The 27,501-nt window shown below is 45.4% G+C and overlaps 1 long non-coding RNA gene across 1 annotated transcript; it reads left to right on the forward strand.

Annotated features, from left to right (window-relative positions):
• The first annotated feature begins 1,489 nt into the window (after nt 1-1,489).
• LOC133479481 (uncharacterized) lies at nt 1,490-27,501 on the forward strand. Its single transcript, XR_009788963.1, has 3 exons — nt 1,490-1,630; nt 27,147-27,278; nt 27,379-27,501. It is a non-coding gene; the product is annotated as an uncharacterized LOC133479481 (long non-coding RNA).

Genomic DNA, 27,501 nt, shown 5'->3' on the forward strand with positions numbered 1-27,501 from the left:
AATTTTACATACACTTTATACACAGCTGTTAGCACCTCGCCCGACGCCTATACAGAGCTATTTTTAGCGCCTCGCCCGACGCTTTACACAGAACTGTTAGCGCCTGTCACTCTTGACAGGAATTTTATGCGCGCAAAAGCTCAACTCGACCTGTAGTGCTCTTCCTTCAGTCACTTCAGTCTAAGCAGTCTAAGAACAAAACACCATCGGTGGACTTCCTTCAGCCACATAGGCAAATAAAGAGATCTTCCTTTCGTCACTTTAAAAATAATAGGTTACATAAAGAGCAATTTTCAGTCATTCACACTTAAGTTAAGCAATCGATTTTACGTGTTACAAACATGCAGTTGGGATCAGCTCTGCTCAGTCCCTTATGTTTGCTAAACATTTTAGAATTCTTGTCAATTTTCCTAAATCTCGGCTGTTTTAGAGGTTAGGCCGATTTTGGCAGAAAACCCCAATCCGGGCGAGATCTCACGAGCACTAAGACACCATAAAACTATGCAGAAGGAAAAGGTCTGCTTACCTTGAGAATTTCGTGGCATGAGTTTGGGGTCTGAGTACACGCTGATCACCTCCCGGTTGGGACCTCCGCCAGTCCTGATCACTCTCCGAAGCTTGGCTCGCCAATAAAAGTGTCTGGACTTTTCGCCTCTGTATCGGGAGGTACCCCTTGGTGGGCCGTAGTCTTGGCCTCTGCTCACTTCAGCGCCCTGGACAGTTCTCTCAAACAGATGGCAGGCAGATGTGGGCTAAATTTGGATTTAAACTCTGAAAGTTTTCAGGAAGCACAAAATGAGTCTCAGACTTGAATGGCCAAATGACAAAAGCTGGAGCTGTTTATTCAAACCTTTGAACAAACTGAGCAATTTGCCAAGATGACAAAGACCTGAGTGAGTACAATGGAAACCTCTCCTTAAATACACTCTTCTGGGACTCACCCACCATTTTCTGAGTCCACATCTTTGTCCTGGTTGGCTAGACTCAAGATTTCCCAAGATGGCATGGTTTTTACTTGGGTGACGGCAAGGCTAGGTATCGTGTGTTACCTGAACTGTTGGTTTATACAGCATCCCTTATTAGCTCATTATATCTTAAAATAACTCGGTCATGCAATGTGTATTTGTATGAAATATATGTGTTTTAGTTTTTAATGGTCTATGAAATTTTCTAATATAACTCGGTACTAGGTTTTAATGGTGTCTGAAGTCATGAGGTAGTTCTGGCATTCTTTTCCCTCCTGGGGGCGCCATTGGTTCATTCTGACTAAAGCCCTGCTGGCGGATGTCAGTGGACAGCTTCCAGTTGGCAGTCGTAAAATCCTTTTCGTCGGCTACTTTCAGCTTTTGCAGTTGTTCCTTGACCTTCTACAATGTCACCTAAGCCGGCAGGACTGTCACCAAATAAGGAGGTGTTTTTGACTTCCCAATAATAGCCTGCGAGAGGCCAGCATGTTTCACTATTCAGTTAGAAGATGATTTCTCATGAAGCATAAAGCATCATATGAATGATTTACAATGCTGATTTTCCACATCATCTGGCGTCTCAGGAGGGGGAAGCGGTGCACCATCAACACTGTGTACAGCGGAGACGGACTGCTGCTGACGTCAACTCGGGACTTCGTGAGTCGGTGGGCCGAACACTTATCCTTATCCTACTCTCCTATCTCTGGGCTCGAGGTCACAGCGGTGATTAAAGAGCTCCTCGGTAGCAGGGCCGCGGGGTATATGAGATATGTCGTGGAGCCGTCCAGCCTGACGCGCCTTTGCAAGATCGCATGGACATTCGGGGCTTGGAGAAGACGTTTGAAGAAGAATACAACAAATTGACTGATAACTCATTTTGAAAGCAGAAGTCAATTATAACATTTTGTTCAGCTGTGAATGTAAAAATGGGTTTGGTGACAAAGAATTGCTCGAGTGACAGCTCAACATTTTCCCTACATATGATAACCTGGATGTTTTGATATACATTTTAGCAAGAATCATGGAAGTTGACACAATTTGCTGTCACCCGTGATTTACAGTTACTAAAATCGTGTTTGTGTGTGCGTGCATGTGTGCGAATCGTGTCATCACACAGTGCATGGCCTCCTCCCTCGTCTGCTACCCAGAGATGTACTCGGCCAGGGTCAGCAATAGCCGTGCTCTCCTCGTGGGAACTCTGAACAACAAAGGATATAAATGGACCCGACAGTGCCTCTTCGAAAATGGGAAATAGGACCCTATTGATGTTTATAGCTTTTATCAAAGCTCGTTGTTGCTAAATAAGTGACGAATAATCAAGCAAATGTAACGTACATACTGATTACTTTCTAAATATAATGCTGCAAGTTAGTTTGCCACTTACATTCAGTATGATAACATCTGGTTCTTGACTTACCAGTGAACAGGATAGATTGGCAGTGTTGCGGCTGCTGATGACCACAGAATGTCTTACACAAACCAGGACGTGGTTTGGACGCCAACGAGAGACGAGGCTTTGGCCAGAGACTCGGGGGTAGGGAGCAGTGAAGTGAAGATACATTCTAAACTTGCTAGCGTTTTGAAGATTGCATAGTTATACCTTGAACTGGTTCAGCTCGTAGCTTGCTGACAGCACACATTTGATTCATCTGCTCTGTCCTCGGTCCAATTAGTTTCTTAATCTACATCATCCCTCTTGGCCATATGTTTCAAAAATATAACATTCATTCGGTGTGTCCCCCTCCTGCTTGACAGTCTGCGCGGACCATCGCAATCCGGTTTTCACACAAAATCTTCACTAGATCTTTGGCACTGTATAAAGTCCCATCCTGCCTCAAATGCTCCACCATCATCCCAGTCCCCAAGAACCCTGCAATTTCAGGACGGAATGACTATAGACCTGTCACCCTGACATCTGTGGTCATGAAGTCCTTTGAATGCCTGGTGCTGGACCACCTCAAGAGCGTCGCAGGACTTCTGTTGGGCCCCCTGCAGTTTTCCTATCAATTAAACAGGTCTGTGGATGACACAGTCAACATGGGACTCCACTACTTCGTCCTGGAACACCTCGGCAGCAAGGATGCTGTTCATGGACTTCAGCTCTGAGTTCAACACCCTCTTCCCTGAACTCCTCTCGTCCAAGCTTCTCCAGCTCAATGTCTCGCTTGCCATCTGCCAGTGGATTTACAGCTTCCTGACAGGCAGGACACAGCAGGTGAGGCTGGGGGACACCACCTCATCCACATACACCATCAGCATCGGGGCCCAGCAAGGATGTGTCCTCTCTCCGTTGCTCTTCTCTCTCAACACGAACTACTGCACCTCAACGCACCCGGTTGTCAAACTCCTTAAGTTTGCAGACAATACCACAGTCATCGACCTCAGAGGAAAAGGTGACGAGTCTGTGTTTGGACAGGAAGCATCCTTCACCACAGCTGCCCCTCATGCTGTCCAACTGCCCTGTGACAACCGTTGAGACCCTCAAGTTCCTGGGAATTCCAGTCTCTCATGACCTGAAATGGGAGACCAACATCGACTCCATGCTAAAAAAAAAAACCAACAGAGAATGTACTTCCTACAGCTTCTGAGGAAGCACAGCCTGCCAAATGAGCTGTTGAGACAGGTTAGGGTTAGGGTTAGGGTTTGGTGCTGCCACAAAGAAAGAAAAATCAGACTGCAACGGACAGTCAAGTCTGCCCCAAAAAATTCTCGGTACCTACCTATCCACTCTTGAGGGCTTGCACGTTGCCAGGACTAAAACAAGGGCACGAAAAAAATTCTCTTGGACCCTCCACATCCTGGTCATCACCTATTCCAGCTCCTTCCCTCAGGTAGGCGCTATCGAACAATGCAAACTAAAGCCAGCAGCTTCTTACCTCTTCTCATTAACTTCTTAAATAGTTAACTTACAAATTCACTGCAACATGCTGCCAATTTTGCACACTTCTACATTATTCGTACACTCACTATTTTATCGTGCTGCACAATTTGCATTCTGTTGTTGATTAATACTGGCCACTCGTGTTTGCGAACTCTCGCCACGATTTGCACAATTATCACTGTACCAGATCATTGCACTATGAGTAACTTTGAAGTGCTCTTCATTGCTTCAGGACTTCATCATTTGCACAATTGCCATTATATTAGTATCACCAAACTAGTGGTACACTTTCATTGCTCAATGACTCTCCACAATGTATATTACATCATAGTGGCCATTTGTTGTTATACTGCAGTGGCTCAAACTACTGGAGAAAAACTCCTTGGGTGTCTTGTAACATACCTGGCCAATAGATTGATTCATTTACACTGTTACGCGGATGACACACAGGTCTACCTGTCCACCCATCCTACCTCCATCCTACGACCCAGTTTTGTTCACAGAATGTTGAGGAAAAAAAGCTGATCCTGGCTTGCCATTAACTTTCTCAAACTTAACAGTAAAAAAAAAAAAAAAAAAACATTGGCACCAAATCGACCCTCTCAAAAACCCCCTCTAGGTTAAGACTGGTCTGGACTGCAGGCAGGCCAGTCTAGTACCCGCACTCTTTTACTACGGAGCCACGCTGTTGTAACATGTGCAGAATGTGGTTTGGCATTGTCTTACTGAAATAAGCAGGGGCGTCCATGAAAAAGATGTTGCTTGGATGGCAGCATATGCTTCTCCAAAACCTGTATCTACCTGTCAGCATTAATGGTGCCTTCAGATGTGTAAGTTACCCATGCCATTGGCACTAACACAGCCTCATACCATCACAGATGCTGGCTTTTGAACTTTGCGTCCATAATCGTCCGGATGGTTCTTTTCCTCTTTGGCCCGGAGGACACGACGTCCGCAAATTCCCCAAAACTATTTGAAATGTGGACTCGTCGGACCACAGAACACTTTTCCACTTTGCATCAGTCCATCTTAGATGAGTTTGGGCCCAGAGAAGCGGGCGGCGTTTCAAGGTGTTGTTATTGCGATATCTTAAATCGGTGGCCGTTAAACTGTCTCGGATATTTCTCCTGTTGCTTAATAGGCCTGTTGTTTTGGGTTATTTTACAAACGATCCTCATTACAATATGCTGTTGCAATACACCAGAGGGATTTGGGAGCTGAAGTGCCCGGATGAGGCAGCCATTTTGCATTCACACATGAATTTGTGAAAGTCAGAGCTATTGCATGTCTTTCCCGTTATTATGATTGTAGAAAGAGTGTCATGGGTTTGATGAGTAGCTCGGATCATTTCTCCACTTTAGCGTTAGAAAAAACAAATGTATGTCAGGGGGCCACAAGCATTTGCTCTGTCAATAAGGACTGGCAAATATTTGAAATCATCAAAAGAGGACTTGAGGTGTGCCCTTCTAAGAGCATCAAAAAAATGCGTGTTCTCACCCTTCGTGATCAAATGACCGTATATGGAAATGACCCGTGCGTCAAGTTCTGTTCGGTTTGTGTCTCGCCTGCTCCTGATTGTGCTTTCCCACACCTGTGTCTTCTCACCCCCCATGACCTTGTTTGTTTCATCCCTGTGGAATTCCGTCATCGTTCTCCAGCACTCTTTCGCTTAGCCCCCTCTCTCTTCACATACGAGTTGACCCCGTTTGTTTTGATTAGATTTTCGCCGCCTTGTCCGATTGCCGACCTTTGGGCTGAATCCCGCCTGTTACGAAACAGCGGCTTCTTGCATTTGGATCCTATCTCGTCTTGCCGAGTCCACGACAAAATAAAACGCCCTGACAAAGAGCGTAGAGTCTCAAAGTCTCAGAGACTCCTCACTCATTTTGGATGGCAAAAGCTTAAGCACAGTAAATCCTCTTCAGAATTCTCCCCTTGGGTAAACCACGTGACTGCTCATGGGCAGACAAAACATTCTGGTTAAGAACACGTGTTATGTGCTGCCTGCTCTACCTTTGGGCTAAATGTTTGATTTGACAGTTTATTACATACTGTCATTTATTAGCTATTATGTGCTCTGCCGCTAGTCTACAATTTGAAGTTTGACATCTTCCCGATGCTGTTGGTTTGTCCACACTTATGCTTCTGACCAATCTTTATTCTCGTCAAATTACAAACTTTCAACTTTTACAGCCGGATGAACGGTTGTAGTGGACCGCTAACACTTTTACTTCGTTTTTAGAGCAAGTTTGGTAGTTTTGATTTTTCAAATGTGCTTCGTTTTAGTTTAGTCTTTGTTAGTTTCAGTATTGGTTTTTGTATATTTTTTGTATTCAGTGTATTTGGCAAGTGTGAGATTATAAAACATCAATACATATAAGTATTGTGTCATACAAACTCGACAAAATATACCATTTCAAAACATTTCTTAACTTTCTAACAGATGACCAACCGCCATGTGTTGTGTAACAGGCCACCCAATTGGAAATGCAATAAGTGCACTGTATAATACCGCTTCCGAGGTCAGATTAGATGCATCATAATCATTCATGAGACACATGCTGTGGGATGGCCTTTTTCAAAATGTGTTTAACTTCCACTGATGCTAAATTCACACTTCTGAAGTGGATTTTCAGATTTGTGACTCTTCCACAGACACATAGAAAGTCAACTTTCTTTTCCCTGCTGTGTCTCCAGCCAAAGGGTTTTGGTTGTTGTTGCGACAAAGCTTTTTCAAGTTTTCCTGCTGTTGGCGAAGTCGTGCTGTGAAAATGTCCTGTTGTTCCAGTAGTTAAATCGCCCGCCGTGTCAGCGAGACAAACACCTCGTCTACTTTCACATCTGCCTTCCGTAACGGGAAACAGTCGGCGGTGGCTCGTTTCTCACAGGTTGCCCCAGAAGACCAATAAGGAGGGAAACTCTTAACATCACATTCACTCCGCTTTGTGGTGTACACTGTGCACACTGATCGACATCCACCTTATTCTGGACCTTCAGACCACACTGGAATTGTTACTGTATACAGTATACACTGTATAGGAATTGTGTATATGATACATTTACCAAGCTTCATATCTTGAATATTAGTAGTCGGCTTTGTTATTTACCGTGTGGACATGACTGGAACTGTTCATTTCCTTGGTGAATGAAGGAATGATCTATCTATTTATAGCTAGCTACTAGGATTTAAAAAAAACAAAATAAGAGTTTGTACTGCAGTGCGGGATTCGGGAGTGAATTACTGCGCTTACTACACTAACTTTACTGGGAAAGTGAAGCATTGCTGCCAAATAACATCAGAATGGATTCTTGTTCAACAGTTGTGATTTAAAAATGACAACGTGAACCGCTGAAATTGTTCTTTCGGTGTTGACGTAATTAGAACATCGGTTACACATACGTACTCGCATACGATGAGTACTGTCGCCATGACAGTCGGTGTACAACGTGAACCTTTCAAACGTGTTCTTGCTTTTTTTCAAATATATTAATTTAGAGTAACTTTGTAGTGTACTGGGTGTTTTCGGCCACGGAAAAATAAACAAACATACAAAACAATCATTTTGTACGGTACAGTAACATGGGTGCATATGGCATTCAAAAAAAAAGAAAAAAGTGCCTCCACTTTATCAGAAGACCCCCGGCCCCTGCAAATCCATTCTATCGAGGTTCCGCTGTACATAAATGTGCTCATAAAATTGTGTAGTTTGCACATGCTTGGCTTGATAAAACATATCCAATCACTTTGCATATTATCACAGTGCTCATATGCATTCTATTTGACATCTTTATTGCCAAGGGAGTGTCCGGGGGTGGGTCGTGTGTGTGTGTGTGTGTGTGTGTGCGTGTGCGTGTGGGTTGGGGGGTGCTAAGCGGATGATTAAGCAAAGCAAATGTATTCATATAGCGCATTTCATACACAAGGTAACTCCATGGGCTTTACATGATCAAAAGCATTTAAAAACAAAGAAAAAAAACAGCTTATCAAATGTAAAACAAAGAGGGAAAAAAATGAAACACAAATACAATTAAAACAGAATACAGTGCAAGAAATACCATTAGCCGATCGGGCGAGATGTGAGCTACACAGCATATGAAAAGAAAATCCGTTTCATTGCCAAAGTGTGCCAGAACAAAGCAAATTTGCTCGAGACTGCGCAATTCTCCGAAATATTGTGCCATAAAGGATGAGCGCAATCATTTGGACGATCGATATATTGACAGCCACGTTTAACCCAAGTAGGAATTCAAACCGTCTCTGAGTGTTGGATTCCAATCCCCAGCGCCAATGATTATATCGTAGCGGCAGTTATTATCTGCGATTAATTCAATATACAAAGTCCTTTTGTTTTTCCATTAACTTTATGCAGGAAAACGAATGAAGCTGTAGATGATCAAAGATGAATTTCTGATTGCGGAAAGTGTCGATTGTGACCGAGGCCAATTACGGTTCTGACCCTAATCCCTCGCAGGAGAACACGATCCTGAGCGGCATCGGTTTACGGTAAAGCGGATGGCTACTTCTTGTATGGCTGTGTGTGTTCCAACTATAATGAGCTCCACGAATGCATAATGTACTGTGTATGTCATATTTAAGATGAGATATAATCCAATTTATTAGTCCCACAATGGGGAAATTTACAGTATTTTCCTAGTCATATGGAAGGTTGTGTGTGTGTTGGGGGGCTTTGGCAATTTGAGAACAGTATGTCCCACTTAGTTATGGATTTATATCAAATATGAATTCCAATTAAATACAAAATGACGCTATCAAATATTAACCAAGAGTGTAAATATTTCATGTGAGCCCTTTACCATATGCCTGCGAGCCATTACCATGCAACGCTGTCATTTCCCCCGGACACGGTTTGTGGGTTTGCCCCGTCCCCAGAAACCGCAGCAGGGGTCGCTGTTGTTCTACATCTCTTTCAGTGTAAATAGGAATAATGAAAATAGATTTGGAAGAAGGGGGGAAAGTCAAATATACATTTGGAAATAGACATTAAAAGGGTGACTATATAGGTTTTTAAATTACAGCTACTATACCATGAAAATTTTGCCCCAGTTTGTAAATAATACTAACGAGAATTTGCCACTTCATCAAATCTATCCGGATTTTGGTCAGTAGAAAGCAGTCTGAATTGTTTGCAAGCGCTGAAGTCGTCCAGTCGTTATTTCCGTGTAAAAGCTTGTCCGCTCACTTTCACCTGGCCATCCGTATGCTTGCCACGTCCCAGTCAACGGAAAGTTCCATTTAAACCCTTTCAGTACACAGTCAAAATATGGATCTGTAATGTCCTTCATGTCCACTGCATCAGTTACTAAAGCTCCCAAATTTGAAGGCTGCTTGGTGAACGTGAACAAATTCAACCTTCAAAGAGATAGTTGATCCCCGAAGAAGAGACACATTTCCAAAAATACAGAAAAAGCGACAAGTTTAAGAAATGAAGCTTTATAGCGTGCTGGCGTAGGATTCGAGGTGCATGGGCAATGCGACACCTCTGGGGCAAGGCTGGGAGGAACATTCATCATTGGGAGACGTTTGTTCATTCTGCCGCTTTACAATTCCCAACCTCCTCAAACCATCCGCTTATAAACCACAGTAAAAAAAAAAAAGCCTGGAAAAATCAGAGCCAACCTCTAAAGAGACCCCCTCAATTAGATGCTTGGTTTTTTTATCTTCATTTGAGGCCATCAAATATGGACACTGAGAGGGAAAAGGTGCAGGATGCAAAACAGTGCGACTCTTGAGGTAAACAACCATGCATGTTATTAGCTGACACTCGGAAACAAAGTAAATCAAATATGGAAAACGAAATGCCGAGCTTTTATCTAGTACATGTCGCACAACACTGGTAGAGCAAATGCACTCAAGAAACATACAGTATTAAGTTTCCGCCTTTTAAACAATTGTTATGGTTGTGCGAAGTGGCTGTAATTTAATAAGTCAACAGATGACAACTATTTGAATATCATCTGTTGAAACTGGTAATTCCAAATGGTATTCTTGAACCAAATAGGAAATTGAAAATATTCGACATCTATAGATATATGGGAAGACACGCCTACTGGCAGCGGCGGTTTATTTTTTTGGTTTTTATTGAACCTTTATTTATCCAGGGAAGGCCATTGAGAACACATTCTCATCTGCATGTTTTGGGGCTCATGTTGACAACCTCCCCTGGTGGTGAGTTGGCTCCGACGGTGGGGGAAGATGCCGGTCCGACGTGGCAGGCCCAAACGGATTGTGCGGGTCTGCTCGGACCGTCTGGCGGAATCCCCTGTCAGAAGGAGTTTCAACTCCCACCTCCGACAGAACTTTGCTCTTGTTTCGGAGGAGGCGGGGGACATCGATTCCGAGTGGACCATGTCGCGCGCCTCCATGTTCCAAGTGCCTCTGGATTGGCCGACCGGTGCTGTGGCTGTAAGGTGGTCGGTGCCTGTCGTGGCGGCAATCCCCGAACCCGTTGGTGAACACCAATGGTGAGGGATGCCGTCGAGCTGAAGAAGGAGTCCTATCGGGCCTTTTTGCCCTGTGGGACTCCTGAGGCTGGCCAAGCGGAATGCGGCTTTGGTGGTCGCTGAGGCAAAAAAAAAAAGGAGTTCGGTGAGGCCATGGAGAAAGACTTCCGGACGCTTTCGAGGAAATTCTGGTCCACCATCCGGCGTCTCAGGAGGGAGAAGCAGTGCACCACCAACACTGTGTATAGTGGGGATGGGGCGCTGCTGACCTCGACTCGGGACGTTGTGAGCCGGTGGGGAGAATACTTCGAAGACCTCCTTCATTCCACCGACACGCTTTCCCATGAGGGAGCAGAGTCTGGGTTCTCTGAGGCGGGCTCTCCTATCTCTGGGTTTGAGGTCACCGAGGTGGTTAAAAAGCTCCTCGGTGGCAGGGCCACCCGGAGCTCCTCAAGGGTCTGGATTTTGTGGTACTGTCCTGGTTAACACGCCTGTGCAACATCGCGTGGACATCGGGGACAGTGCCTCTGGATTGGCAGACTGGGGTGGTGGTCCCCCTTCTTAAGAAGGGGGACAGGAGGGTGTTTTCCAACTACAGGGGGATCACACTCCTCAGCCTCCCTGGTAAGGTCTATTCAGGGGTGCTGGCCGGGGTTTTCGTCCTGGCCGTGCAACAGTGGACCAGCTCTACACCCTCGGCAGAGTCCTCGAGGTAGTTTCGGGCACGTCCCACCGGGAGGAAACCCAGGGGATGACCCAGGACACGCTGGAGAGACTACATCCCTTGGCTGGCCTGGGAACGCCTCGGGATCCCCTCGGAAGAGCTGGATGAAGTGGCTGGGGAGAGGGAAGTCTGGGCATCCCCACTAAAGCTACTGCCCCCGCAACCCGACCTTGGATAAGCGGAAGAAAATGGATGGATGGATGGATGGATGGGAGTCGACACACCTGCCACCATTTAAATTTTTAACTGCCCAAAAATGCCTTGGGCCCTACACAAACATTATTGACTTTATTCACTTAAATGAATTCATGAAGAAGCTGTTTGCTGACCAGACTTAGTGATTGTGCGTATGCAACATCATTGGATGGGGCTAATGTTGCCATATCCACTGCCAAAACAACAATATAAACATCTTACCGCAAGGTGTTTTCTCAAATTATATCTAAGTTTGGGTCGTCACAATTTCAGAGCTTCATGACAAAACTGTTTTTGGCGTCTGTAAAGTAAACACACTCTATTTTTCCCCCCAAAATGAGTAAAAATGGGCCCGCGAAGGCTATGTGCGCGGTCATGTGACTGCCATGTCATCTGATTGGTGAATTGGAGTCAAATGACGTGTGATCACGTTGAAATGGTGCAATGGGTGCCCGATGCGGAAGTCGAAGATGGAGTCCAAAAATAGACTCACACGCAAGAATGGATAAATAAAAGTAGCAAACAGCATCAGGATCAGAATCAGAATCATCTTTATTTGCCAAGTATGTCCAAAAAACAAACAAGGAATTTGTCTCCGGTAGTTGGAGCCGATCTAGTCGGACAACAGACAGTCAATTGACAGAGAACACTTTGGAGACATAAAGACATTGAGAAAAACAGTCAGTGAGCAATAAAGAGTTGCTAGTTATCTGGTAATGCCTGTACTTTTTTTTTTTTGTGACAATTGTGCAAAAAGATGCAGAGTCCTCTAGCACTTAGAGCAGTTCGAATGACAATTTATTGCAATAGTCCGGTGCAATGACCATTGTGCAAAGGCCGGCGAAACTTCAAGCGAATAGTACGATAATCTGGGACAATGTTGATTGTGCAAATGTTGCAGATACTCCTCAGTCAGTGTGCAAATGGAGCAGATGCGACTCTGGCATGAGTGGCCAGTATTGGTCAACAACAGATATGCAAATAGTGCAGCGTAGCGAGACTACTACAGTAAGTGCACGAGTAATATATAATTGGCACGACAGAAATGTGACAACGAACTCAAGACAAAAAGAAAAATAATTGCCAGCATGTTGCAATGGAATTGTGGGTTCGGTGTTTAAGAAGTTGATTGCAAGAGGGAAGAAGCTGTTGGAATGTCTGCTAGTTCTAGTTTGCATTGATCGGTAGCGCCGACCTGAGGGAAGGAGCCGGAAGAGCTGGTGACCGGGATGTGGAGGGTCCGAGAGGATTTTGCACGCTCTTGTCTTAGTTCTGGCAGCGTGCAAGTCCTCAAGGGTGGGTAGGGGTGTACCGACAATGCTTTCAGCAGTTTTGATTGTCCGTTGCAGTTGTAGTTTGTCCTTTTTTGTAGCAGCACCAAACCAGACTGTGATGGAAGAACACAGGACTGATTCAATGACCGCTGTGTAGAACTGCCTCAGCAGCTCCTGTGGCAGGCCGTGCTTTCTCAGAAGCCACAGGAAGTACATCCTCTGCTGGGCCTTTTTGAGGACAGAGTTGATGTTGGTCGCCCACTTCAGGTCCTGAGAGGCTGTAATTCCCAGGAACTTGAAGGTCTCGACGGTTGACACAAGGCAGCTGGACAACGTGAGGGGCAGCTGTGGCGAAGGATGCCTCCTGAAGTCCACGATCATCTCTACAGTCTTGAGCGTGTTCAGCTCCAGGTTGTGTCGGCCGCATCACAGCTTCAGCCGCTCCATTTCCTGTCGATATGCAGACTCGTCACCGTCCTTGATGAGGCCGATGACAGTGGTGTTATCTGCAAACTTCAGGAGTTTGACAGCCGGGTGCGTTGAGGTGCAGTCGTTCGTGAAGAGAGAGAAGAGCAGCGTAGCGAGGACACAATCTTAGGGCGTGCCAGTGCTGATGCTGCGTGTGGATGAGGTGGCCTCCCCCAGCTTCACCTGCTGTGTCCTGCCTGTCAGGAAGCTGTAAATGGCAGATGGCAGGTGGTCTTGAGGTGGCAGGTGGTCTTGAGGTGGTCCGGCATGAGACGTTCAAAGGACTTCATGACCACAGATGTCAAGGCGACAGGCCTGTAGTCATTTAGACCCGAGATTGCAGGTTTCTTGGGGACTGGAATGATGGTGGAGCATTTGAAACAGGATGGTATTTCACACAGTTCCAGAGATCTATTGAAGATCATTTCGATCATTGTAACCGAGTAAAAGTATCGATCTTTCTTCACATAAATACTCAAGTAAAAGTAAAAGGTACGGTGCATTTAAAGTACTCTGACAAGTACAGTTTATTGAAAATGTTACTTGAGTAAATGTAGCGCATTACTCCACACTTCTGGTGTATGGCATAAACTGTACAGAATTTGAGACAACAAAATTATCCTTTGCTAAACAGTTAGTATTGGTGAAAAAATGCTAACTACCATTCAGCTCAATTGTACATGTTATATCTACATTACACATCTAATATTGTCTTAAAAATCAATTACAGACGCTCCTCTGTCATTTCTGCCCCCCCCCCTCCCTTCTTCACACACACATGCAACTGCACTTCACCGCAAACCCCTCTTCCTGACTTGTGTGGATTCTTTTTTTTTAATTCACTTAATTCCACTTTATTTGTCTGTCTGTGAAAAGAGACACAAGATCTTTTCAAGGCAAAGAAATATTCTTCAATGGCATTGTCAAAGTCAGTCACCTGACTTCAACCCAGTTTTAAATTTCTGAAGACAAAATTGAAAGCAGCAAGACACATCAAAACTCAGCAAAGTTTTCATGCAATTACATTTCGTATAGTTGACAAAAGGGATTTGCAGAATGTCACTTGCAAATGTCCATAAAACTCAATGCCGACGTCAGTCTTGCAGATGCACTGCATATACATAATTCCGGCGGGTGATACTATGTCTGTCTGGAAGATTAGCTGTGCATTAACTATGTCATTTATGTATGAGGGCACATTTTATGACCCGAGCCTCTTTCCACAGATTGCCGTGCCACATCCCATTTATCGTGAATGGCTGGTTGAGTCCCCCCAGAGCAACTCTTCCGCAGGCCAAGAAAACAAGAGTTCAAACACAAATGATTGCTCCTCTCATCCAAATAAAGCCGTAATGAGGAGTGTTAGGCTGAAATGATAATGCTGCAGTGACAATATGGACATTTTCTCTTCGAAATTCAATATTTGTAGAGAACAGGGAAACATTCGGAAAAATTGCATTTGAAGAACAGTTTGTCGTTTCAACATGGATGCTGTGTCATTGAGAATATAATCTGCCAATCAAGGTTTTCTTTTGAAAATGTACTGTATCTCATATCATCATACAGTATACCTTATCTACAGCTCCATTGGAGGAAATCAATAACAAAATCGATCAAGAAGCCGGCGGCGGAGATGGTATGTAGGAACAAGGGGTATGTAGGACCGCCTCCATTGCTGAGGCGGTCGACCAGAGCTGTGGCCGTAAGGTAATTGGTGCCTTGTTGTGGTGGCAACCCCTGAACCTTTTGATGGACATCCGCCGTGAGGGATGCCGTCAAGCTGAAGAAGGGGTCCTATCGGGCATTTTAGCCCGCGGGACTCCCTGAGGCAGCTGATGGGTACCGGCTGGCCAAGCGGAACGCAGCTTTTCTGGTCACTGAGGCAAAAACCCAGGCGTGGGAGGAGTTTGGTGAGGTCATAGAGAAAGACTTCCCGACGGCTTCGAGGAAATCCACCATCCAGCGTCTCAGGAGGGGGAAGCAGTGTACCATCAACACTATATATAGTGGCGATGGGGTGCTGCTGACCTCGACTCGGGACATTGTGAGTTGATGGGGAGAATACTTTGAAGACCTCCTCAAGTCCACTGACACGCCTTCCCATAAGGAAGCAGGGTCTGGAATCTTGGAGGCAGGCTCTCCTATCTCTGGGGTTGAGGTAGTTAAAAAGCTCCTCGGTGGCAAGGCCCCGGGGGTGGATGAGATTTGCCCGGAGTTGCTAAAGGCTCTGGATGTCGTGGGGCTGTCCTGGTTGACACGCCTCTGCAACATCGCATGTACATCAGGGACAGTGCCTCTGGATTGGCAGACTGGTGGCCCCCCTTTTTAGGAAGGCAGACCGGAGGGAGGTGTTCCAACAACAGGGGGATCACACACCTCAGCCTCCGTTGTAAGGTCTATTCAGGGGTGCTGGAGAGGAGGGTCCGTCGGGAAGACGTATCTCAGATTCAGGAGGAGCAGTGTGGTTTTCGTCCTGGGCGTGGAACAGTGCACTAGCTCTCCACCCTCAGCAGGGTCCTTGAGGGTGTATGGGAGTTCGCGCAACCAGTCCACCTGTGTTTTGTGGACTTGGAGAAGGCCTTCAACCATGTCCCTCGGGGAGTCCTGTGGGGGTTACTTCGGGAGTATGGGGTACCAAACCCCCTGATACGGGCTGCTCGCTCCCTGTGTGACCATTGTCAGAGTTTGGTCTGCATTGCCGGTAGTAAGTCGGATTCCTTTCCGGTGAGGGTTGGACTTCGCCAAGGCTGCATTTTGTTACCGATTCTGTTCATAACTTTTATGGATAGAATTTCTAGGCGCAGCTAAGGTGTAGGGCGGCTCCGGTTTGGAGGCCTAAGTATTGCATCTCTGCTTTTTGCTTTTGGTTCTGTTGGCTTCATCAAGCCGTGATCTCTCTCACTGGAGCGGTTCGCAGCCGAGTGTGAAACGGTTGGGTTGAAAATCAGCACCACCAAATCTGAGACCATGGTCTTCAGTTGGAAAGGGGTGGTGTGCCCTCTCCTGGTCGGGAATGAGATCCTGCCTCAAGTGGAGGAGTTCAAGTATCTTGGGGTCTTGTTCACGAGTGAAGGAAGAATTGAACGGGAGATCAACAGGCGGATTGGTGCAGCGTCTGCAGTGATACGGAATTTGTGTTGGTCCGTTTTGGTGAAGAAGGAGCTCAGCCGAAAGCTACCAGTCGATCTACGTTCCTACCCTCACCTGTGGTCACGAGCTGTGGGTCGAAGGAACTAAGCCGAAAGGCGAAGCTCTCAATTTAATTTCTATATTCCTACTCTCACCTATGGTCACGAGCTGTGGGCCGTGGCCGAAAGAACAAGATCCCGGATCCAAGCGGCCGAAATGAGTTTCCTCCGCAGTGTGTCCGGGGTCTCCCTTAGAGATAGGGTGAGAAGCTCGGTCAGCCGGGAGGGGCTCAGAGTAGAGCCGCTGCTCCTCCGCATTGAGAGGAGCCAGATGAGTTAGGTCGGGCATCTGTTTAGGATGCTTCCAGGACGCCTCCCTAGTGAGGTGTTCCGGGCACGTCCCAGCGGGAGGAGACCTCGGGGGCGACCCAGGATATGCTGGAGAGACTACGTTTCTCGGCTTGCCTGGGAACGTCTCGGGATTCCCTCAGAAGAGCTGGAGGAAGTGGCTGGGGAGAGGGAAGTCTGGGGTTCCCTGCTAAAGCTACTGCCCCCGTGACCCGACCTCTAATAAGCGGAAGAAAATGGATGGATGGATGGATTCATACAGTCAATGAGTTGGTATTGACCCAACGCTGCCTGCTCCAAGTCAGGTGAATTTACCACTCCACCATCAGTGACTGGTCAATTTAATTAATCGAATGAATCAGTCGACATGTTTACGATTTTTTTAGCATTGCCATTGTAGATTGTTTTTATTGGAAGTACCTGTGTACTTTTTTATCAGGGAGTAATGGAGAAGTTACTGGCTGGAGGGAAGCCAGGCCTGTCTTTTTTGATTCTATCGATAAAAGCAATGCGTAGAAATGAGAGCAGGAGCTGATTGAACCAAGCAGGTCCAAACTATAAAACCCCAAATGAAGACTAATGGGCAAATAATTGGCTAGGAGGGGACACAAATGAGAGACCTGTGCTGGTGAACATCGACTAATGAAAATTCCATTCCACAATAAGGCCATGCACCCACTGAGAAGATCACTGGCCTTTTGGTCAACGTGGATATTATAAAAACACATGCTATAGCATGGAAAAAAATAAATATAATTTCTGTTACAACATACATTTTGACAGCAAATATCAGTGACCAAACGAAACACACAGCATAGATTGCATGGCAACACAAAGAAAATCTATACTGAACACAATTACACACAGTGTATTGTTGTGTCGCACCGTACAGGCTACGATGCAGTCTGTCACTGCTGACATCCAAGTATTTTAATAGCCTTATGTCTGAAAGGCAGGTTGTGATTCCTAACAGTAGAGCTGAGCAGAGATAGCTGACGCTCTTTTTGCAAACTGCTTCATTCAGTGTTTCACAGCACTCTCAGTCAAAAACTGCCAACTGAATGTCAAACCTTGTAATGCTCTCAGATTTATTGAACAGGCTTTTCCAAGCATTCTTTGTTCTGATAGAAGTGTTGTGGCCTCAGTAATGGCAATGCCATTTTCATGCTGCTTTCTGTGGGAAATAAAATAGCTGGAAGTGGCCCAGTGGTTGGCATTCCACTCTTAGATTTCTTCTTTACATGCATCAAGGGTAGGGAACATTACTGTGACACGCTCAAAAATAGGTGGTCATATTTATTTTGGAGATTGGAGCACATTTTGTGTTCAGAATTTATTTTCATATGAAATATAAAGGTATGTGGACATATATCTAATTCTTTGTAATAAATGTGAACGGGAAACAAAAGAGTGGAACCATTGTGTTCAGGTGTTGTTGTCCCCATCTTCCCTGTTAGGTGTAGGTACTCAATCCCCCCTCAGAGGAAGTGGACTCCATGCACGCACAGTTCCGCGTTCAGTGTAAGGTGGCATGTTAACATCCGGTCGGCATGTTAGATAGTGAAAATATGGCTAATATGTTTCAACTCAAACCCAAGTCGGCAATGACCTTAGCAGCACATCACAGTTATGGCTGGAGGAGCTATCTCCTCGTTTTTGAAAAGTAAAAACTTGTGATGCCTTTTCGCCTTTGAAAAGTACCAGGACCGAACTATTGAATGTACATACCTATTACACAAACCCAGGATTTCACACATTTACAGACAGAGGTTACTTTTCAGTCAGATGGAGTCCCAGTACCTTAGAACATATTGAAGTTAATCTTTTTGAAAAAGAGAATATATTGATCAAATGTAAAGCATGTAAATCGACAAGATTATGGGACGTGGCTAAATTCCATCTTCAGTCCCTTGACAAGTGGCTAGTCCTTTGACAACTCCAACCCCAATTCCAATGAAGTTGGGACGTTGTGTTAAACATAAATAAAAACAGAATGCAATGATTTGCAAATCATTGTATTCTGACCTATATTTAATGGAATACACGACAAAGACAAGATATTGAATGTTCAAACTGATAAACGTTAATGTTTTTAGCAAATAATCATTAACTTAGAATTTTCTTGCTGCAACATGTTCCAAAAAAGCTGGGACAGGGTGGCAAAAAAGACTGAGAAAGTTGAAGAATGCTCATCAAACACCTGTTTGGAACATCCCACAGGTGAACAGGCTAATCTGAAACAGGTGGGTGCCATGATTGGGTAGAAAAGGAGCTTCCCTGAATTGCTCAGTCATTCACAAGCAAAGATGGGGCGAGGTTCACCTCTTTGTGAACAAGTGCGTGAGAAAATAGTCAAACAGTTTAAGGGCAATGTTCCTCAACGTACAATTGCAAGGAATTTAGGGATTTCATCATCTACGGTCCATAATATCATCAAAAGGTTCAGAGAATATGGAGAAATCACTGCATTTAAGCGGCAAGGCCGAAAACCAACATTGAATACCCGTGACCTTCGATCCCTCAGGCGGCACTGCATCAAAAACCGACATCAATGTGTAAAGGATATCACCACATGGGCTCAGGAACACGTCAGCAAACCAATATCAGTAAATACAGTTCGGCGCTACATCCGTAAGTGCAACTTGAAACTCTACTATTTATCAACAACACCCAGAAACGCCGCCGGCTTCTCTGGGCCGGAGCTCATCTAAGATGGACTGATGCAAAGTGGAAAAGTGTTATGTGGTCCAACGAGTCCACATTTGACATTTTTTGGGGAAATTGTGAACGTCATGTCCTCCGGGCCAAAGAGGAAAAGAACCATCCGGACTGTTATGGATGCAAAGTTCAAAAGCCAGCATCTGTGATGGTATGGGGCTGTGTTAGTTCCAATAGCATGGGTAACTTACACATCTGTGAAGGCACCATTAATGCTGAAAGGCACATACAGGTTTTGGAGAAACATATGCTGCCATCCAAGCAATGTCTTTTTCATGGACGCCCCTGCTTATTTCAGCAAGACAATGCCAAACTACATTCTGCATGTGTTACAACAGCGTGGCTTCCTAGTAGACTGGCCTGCCTGCAGTCCAGACCTGTCTCCCATTGAAAATGTGTGGCGCATTATGAAGCGTAAAATATGACAATGGAGACCCCGGACTGTTGAACAGTACATCAAGCAAGAATTCCACCGACAAAGCTTCAACAATGAGTGTCCTCAGTTCCCAAACGTTTATTGAATGTTGTTAAAAGAAAAAGTGATGTAACACAGTGGTAAACATGAACCTGTCCCAGCGTGTTTGGAACGTGTTGCAGCCATAAAATTCAAAGTTAATGATTATTTGCTAAAAACAATCAAGTTTATCAGTTTGAACATTAAATATCTTGTCTTTGTAGTGTATTCAATGAAATATAGGTTGAACATGATTTGCAAATCGATTGGCTGGCGACCAGTTCAGGGTGTACCCCGCCTCCTGCCAGATGATAGCTGGGATAGGCTCCAGCACTCCCGCGACCCTAGTGAGGAGAAGCGGCTCAGAAAATGGATGGATGGATGGATGGATGATTTACAAATCATTATATTCTGTTTTTATTTATGTTTAACACAACGTCACAACTTCATTGGAATTGGGTTTGTACATAAATTGATGCTTTACTTTACAATATGTTGTAAAATACATGATAACATAAAGATGTGAGATTGTCCCTATTAATTCACTTCACAAGATGATTTGCTCAAGAATTGAAGCATGTTTTGTCAAAATGATTTGAATAATGACTGGTATGCTTGTTTTATTTGGTGATTTGAAGTAATCCCTGGGTATGCCAATTCCAAATGATTTACATGTGTAAATCCGAGATGTAACAACCCTGTCTTCTATCATGGAACTGCGGATGCAATAAAAGCTCATCCAGAAGATTTTGTTTTGTCTGGCCCTCAGTGCAATTCAAAAGCAGATTTCATTTTGCTGCATATACCATAAAATAGGAATATCGTCTCCAGTTGTTTCCACAGTGTTTTGAGGACAGGCTACTTACTGTATATCTCTTTTATTAGGCACCTGTCCTCTGCAATAGGTCAGATGGGAATGCATGCTGCGGGTTTTTATTACTCTGCAGTGTTCGGATTGGGTTGGGCCCAGTGCATACTATCCACAGTACTATCAGCTGTCAGGCACAAGACATGAATGTGCCATTCTGTGGGGAGCAAATCAGATCCAGACTCATTGTAACAGCAACATGTTTGTTATTCAACCAGTCATCTGTAATATTAATCCATCCTATATTGCCATCACTGTTGTGATTTTGTTCCTTGGATAATATTACATTCATATAATCCGTAACTGTCCTCGTCAGGCAAAAGTGAAGCACAAGAGGACACAGCCACTGGCAATTGCCATTCTGGCATGTCTTGATGTCAATAGTTGTACCAGTTTCCCCATAAAGAGACTGGTTTATCAGTACATTGTTACAATAGTAGATATTCGTAGAAATAAAATAAATGTTTATGTTTTATATATACCAAATATTACTTCTATTAGTTTTATACAACCTTCACATGCTTTATTGTTCCATGTTGTGACTGCTGGCCGTTATCCGGCCGTTTTGTGCGTCCTGGTTGTTCCCGGCCATGTTGTGACTACTAGCTGTTTTTTGGTAATAAAAACCCACAAAGACAAGATTGCTTCCTCACTTATTCAGTTGGTGTCAGAAGTGGGATCCTAGGATTGATCGCCGATTCAGGGGACCCCAGGAGTGATTGGTCATTCAGGAGCAACGCACGGGTTCTGCCTCCACCCACAGAATTGAGGACGGGGGGGTTGCCGGGGCTCTGGATGTCGGCTATCACCTCAGGACCTGTTGTTCTCCAAACAAAACATTACGGAAAAGAAAATTTTAATTCCTCGAAAATCAGAACATTTCATATGGTGTACTGTCTTTGAAACAATCTTGGCTTTGTAATAATAGGTATTAGTCATTGCTTTCCCCACATTCCATTGGTAGGGTCCGAGTCCTTATGTACGAGTCAAAGTCTAGGAACCCTATAATGTTAAAGAGTCGAGTTCAAGCTCTCCCGGTTGGGGTTCGGAGATAAGGGTTTAGGTCCCAACAATTTCGAAGAAAAAAGACAAGCGCTTCTAACGGGTATTGGAAAATGGAAAATGGGAAGAGCAAAAAAGAGAGTACGGCCGAATTACCAGTGTACACGTAACCTATTATGTCGCATATGAGAGAAGACTATGGAGAGAAGTCTATATATTATTATTATTATTATTATTATGATATACAATTTTTTAAAAGGATTGTTATATGTTGCAACCTGCAGTCATGACTTATGCGCAGCTGTGTGTGTTTTTATGAATGTTGTGTTGTCTGTGTGTTTATGCGGGGCTGTGACTTATGGGCATATTTCTCTGGCGAAGCAAACTTCAGCGCGATGACAACAATGTAAGCCTTTTGCTTATCTGTTGGTGCACAACTCATTTTTTTAAAGGTTTTTTGTTTAACTGTCAAAGAACACATATTTTTCACAACACACATACGTGCTTTGCATTGCGTCTTTATGACAAATTGAACATCATGCGCAATGTTTTTTTCCGCTTCCTTGACATTTCCCAAGTCCCAAGTCAAATCCCACCCTTTGGGCTACCATCAAATATAGGGTTAATTCGTAACTATCCAGCGATTCAATTGAACCTAAACTGCCCACCCGCCAACACTGCCAGCATCCTCATCGCGCGGATGCGCTTGATGATATTTGTCCAATATTGGAGTCGATCCCCATTGGGCCAAATTCCGTGAGCATGGGTGGGATGATGTGTCACTTTATCAAAAGTGGGGTGGGGGGTGATGTCTGACGTTTTCTTCTCTTCATTTTGTTTTGTTGGTTTCTTTTTGTTTTTGTCTCGTTTTGTGCTCTGGGGTACAAAGGCAATGGATTGTTTTATTTTTGTGCTTAGCGGCACAAGTCACATCACATTTGACAGATAATTGATTGCCACAAAATCTGAATTTCCAAAGGCTGCAAACACAGCGCTGATATTAGCATTATTACAGTGATACATGATGATTGTTCTACAAACATTTCTTCTTCTTCTTTTCCTTTGGGCTTGTCGCTTTAGGGGTCGCCACAGCGCGTCATCCTTTTCCCTGAGAGCCTATCTCCTGCATCCTCCTCTCGAACACCAACTGCCATCATGTCGTCCCTCACGACATCCATCAACCTTCTCTTGGGTCTTCCTCTCGCTCTCTTGCCTGGCAGCTCCATCCTCGTCATCCTTCTACCAATATACTGACTCTCTCTCCTCTGGACGTGTCCGAACCATCCAAGTCTGCTCTCTCGAACTTTGTCCCCAAAACATCGAACCTCGGCTGTCCCTCTGATGAGCTCATTTCTAATTTGATCCAACCCGGTCACTCCGAGAGCGAACCTCAACATCTTCATTTCTGCTTCCTGTTGTCTCTTCAGTGCCACTGTCTCTAATCCGTGCATCATGGCCGGCCTCACCACTGTTTCATAAACTTTGCCCTTCATCCTAGCAGAGACTCTTCTGTCACACAACACACCTGACACCTTCCTCCACCCATTCCAACCTGCTTGGACCCGTTTCTTCACTTCCTTACCACACTCACCATTGCTCCGGACGGTTGACCCCAAGTATTTAAAGTCCTCCACCCTTGCTATCTCTTCTCCATGTAGCCTCACTCTTCCCCCACCACCCCTCTCAATCATGCACATATATTCTGTCTTACTTCGACCAATCTTCATTTCTCTGCTTTCCAGTGCATGCCTCCATCTTTCGAACTGTTCCTCCACCTCCTCCCTGCTTTCACTGCAGATCTCAATGTTCTACAAACATTTGATGTCTATAATTTTGAACTCATTATGGAACATTCACCTATTTGGGTTGACATAAGAAGACGAAATTGTGCACATTTGTCATTAGGTCAACATGGTATGATATCGTGGCTTTCCACATGCGGTATACATTACAAACTACAGATTACACAAATTACAAGACTTGTCCACTCTAGGTTGAAAAAGGAACACACGGGCCTTACGGAAATTCTTAGCTGATACAGGCATACAGTCATCAAAGATAAATTTTAACTGTGGTCTGAAAAACTATCCATCCATCCATTTTCCACCGCTCATCCGAGGTCGGGTTGCGGGGGCAGTAGCTTTAGCAGGGACGCCCAGACTTTCCCTCTCCCCGGCCACTTCATCCAGCTCTTCCGGGGGGAACCCGAGGCGTTCCCAGGCCAGCCGAAAGACATAGTCTCTGCAGCGTGTCCTGGGTCGTCCCCGAGGTCTCCTCCTGGTGGGACGTGCCCAGAACACCTCACTAGGGAGGCGTCTGGGAGGCATCCGAATCAGATGCCCCAGCCACCTCATCTGGCTCCTCGCAATGTGGAGGAGCAGCGGCTCTACTTTGAGATCCTCCCGGATGACCGAACTTCTCACTCTACCTCTAAGGGAGAACCCGGACACCCTGCTGAGGAAACTCATTTTGGCCGCTTGGATCCGGGATCTTGTTCTTTCGGCCACGACCCACAGCTCGTGACCATAGGTGAGAGTAGGAATATAGAAATTAAATTGAGAGCTTCGCCTTTTGGCTTAGTTCCTTCTTTACCAAAACGGACCGATATAAAGTTTGCATCACTTCAGACGCTGCACCGATCCGCCTGTCGATCTCGCGTTCCATTCTTCCCTCACTCGTGAACAACACCCCAAGATACTTGAACTCCTCCACTTGGGATAGGATCTCATCCCCGACCTGGAGAGGGCACGCCACCCTTTTCCGACTGAGGACCAAGGTCTCAGATTTGGAGGTGCTGATGCTCATCCCAGCCACTTCACATTCAGCTGCGAACTGCTCGAGTGAGAGTTGGAGATCACGGCTTGATGAAGCCAACAGAACCACATCATCTGCAAAAAGGAGATATTCAATACTGAGGCCACCAAACCGGACCCCCTCTACGCCACGGCTGCACCTAGAAATACTGTCCATAAAAGTTATGAACAGAATCGGTGACAAAGGGTAGCCTTGGCGGAGTCCAACCATCACCGGAAACGAGTCCGACTTACTGCCGGATATGCGGATCAAACTCTGACTCCGGTCATACATACAGGGACCGAACAGCCCATATCAGGGGCCCGAAGCACACCCCCATCCCCCCCACAGGACTCCCCGAGGGACACGGTCGAATGCCTTCTCCAAGTCCACAAAACACATGTAGACTGCTTGGGCGAACACCCATGCACCCTCGAGGACCCTGCCGAGGGTGTAGAGCTGGTCCATTGTTCCACAGCCAGGACGAAAACCACATTGCTCCTCCTGAATCTGAGATTCGACTTCCCGATGGACCCTTCTCTCCAGCACCCCTGAATAGACCATACCAGGGAGGCTGGGGAGTGTGATCCCCTGTAGTTGGAACACACCCTCCAGTCCCCCTTCTTAAAAACAGCCCCACAACATCCAGAGCCTTTAGGAACTCCGGGCGAATCTCATCCACTCCCGGGGCCTTGCTAACGAGGAGCTTTTTAACCACCTTGGAACCCAGACTCTGCTTCCTCATGGGAAGTCGTGTCGGTGGAATTGAAGAGCTCTTCGAAGTATTCTACCCACCAACTCACGTCCCAAGTCGAGGTCAGCAGCACCCCATCGTCACTTTATATAGTGTTGCCAGTACCCATCATCTGCCTCAGGAGTCCCACAGGCTTTAATGGAGTCATTGTAACTAATATTAATATCATTCAACAAATGATTTTATAATTAGGGGACACTTTTATTTGATGTACACTAAAAAATTATAATGTATATATATGATGATGATTATAATAATATATTTTATTCGATTTTAACTAGGACGGCACGGTGGCCGACTGGTTAGAGCGTCAGCCTTCTGAGGACCGGGGTTCAATCCCTCTAAATTGCCCGTAGGTGTGACTGTGAGTGCGAATGGTTGTTTGTTTGTATGTGCCCTGCGATTGGCTGGCAACCAGTTCAGGGTGTACCCCGCCTCCACGTGCAATTTAGCCTGCGCCAAAATCGGCCCGGCCTTGGGAAAATGTTTTGGAACACATTTAGTTGTGTTGACTGTATTCTACAGTAGTTAATCAATAAATCAAGAAAAACATGAAGTAAAATAAACTGCATGAATTACAAATATGACAATGAATCAATCCCACCCGCTGTTTCTCCACAACCAGGCAGATGTGGGGAGAAGTCATGAGTCAGACAATCAGTGAGTTGCGATCAACTGTGGGGGATGAATGTGCAGCTGTGCAACGCGACTGCAGCACAGGTCCACTTCCTGTTAACTCGAGCGGAATGGAGGCAAGGCAATATTTTCACGTTCACCTTCAACGCATCACCGGGTGCAACATCGCACAATTACATTGACTCTATATGTGATCATCTGGCGGGAACGGGTCAATGTCAGGTGTTGCGCTTAACTGCCCGATTCACATCGCGTCACACACTTCTTTCCTGTCGCCTGGTGCCATTTCGCACCGACTCGCGGGTTTGCATTGACTTTACATGAAGTCACGCTGCGTGTGACGCCCGACGCGCATTCGGTGAGAAGGCAGTATTAGTCAGTCTGGCGTGGATTAAAATCGCTAACCAACTACAAGCGACCATCCCCCCAAGCAAAGAACAAAGGAGGACTATCTGACTACTTGGACACTTTCTACTGCAGATTTTCATAGAACACTTTCACACCCCCCATCCACCCAGCCATACCACCGACCACTATGGCACCTCTGACTTCTGCGTTGACCATTCATGTACAGGATGTGAGACGCCAGCTCGCTCCAGTCTTCACACAGATCTTCAATAGATCTCTGGAACTGTGTGAAGTTCCATCCTGTTTTAAAAGCTCCACCATCATCCCAGTCCCCAAGAAACCTGCAATATCGGGTCTGAATGACTACAGACCTGTCGCCCTGACATCTGTGGTCATGAAGTCATTTGAACGCATCGTGCTGGACCACCTCAAAAGCATCACAGGACCCCTGCTAGACTCCCTTTTGCTTACCAAACAAACAGGTTTGTGGATGAGGCAGTCAACATGGGACTGCAATTCACCTTTGAACACCTCAACGGCGCGGGGACCTACGCAAGGGTCCTGTTTGTGTACTTCGGCTCTGCGCTCAACACCATCATCACTCCTCTTCTCCAAGATTTTTAAGCTCAGCGTTTCGCCTGCCACCTGCAAATGGATTTACAGCTTCCTGAAGGGCAGGACACAGCAGTTGAGGCTGGGGGACACCACCTCATCCACACGCACCAACAGCACCGCGGCGCCCCAAGGATGTGTCTTCTCTCGGCTGCTTTTTTCTCTCTCTACACGAACACGAACGACTGCACCTCAACGCACTCCTGAAGCTTGCAGACGAAACCACAGTCATCTGCCTCATCAAAGATGGGGAGGAGTCTGCGTATCGACAGGAAGTGGAGCGGCTGGAGCTTTGCTGCGGCCGACACAACCTGGAGCTGAACACGCTCAAGACTGTAGAGATGATCGTGGACTTCAGGAAGTATCCTTCACCATAGTTAAATTCAAACTCATGTTAAATTCTGTATTCTTTTTCACACTGGCTTTCTTTGCTAAATGAGTAGGATTTTTGGAGAGCAGAAGACTTCATTGATGTCATGAAATTTCTCAATATGTCCACCCTATGTGTGTCTTCAGAAAAAAAGATCCACATGCGTGCAGATACTACCCATTCTTGAAAAGTTCGAGGCACATCTGACTGCGAAACAGGAAGACACAGTGTTTGTATCCAACCTAAAAGAACAGGTTTGGGAAAACGTAAGCTACCAGGTAAGTGACTGAGGCAAGTCGATGGAAAGAAATTATTTGGAATAGAAATATCTTGAGTCCTGTGGCTTGAGCAAACATTTTAAGAATATATGCTTTGCAGAATGATGAGATCAGGGACTTTCTCCAAGTGGCCACTGCGTTGGATCCGCATTATAAACAGATGGATAATAGTGTCTGGGACCAGAGATGTCCAGAATGTTCATGCATACTGCTTCAAAAGGAA

The sequence above is a fragment of the Phyllopteryx taeniolatus genome, chromosome 6, assembly GCF_024500385.1.
Source record: "Phyllopteryx taeniolatus isolate TA_2022b chromosome 6, UOR_Ptae_1.2, whole genome shotgun sequence".
Lineage (NCBI taxonomy): Eukaryota > Metazoa > Chordata > Actinopteri > Syngnathiformes > Syngnathidae > Phyllopteryx > Phyllopteryx taeniolatus.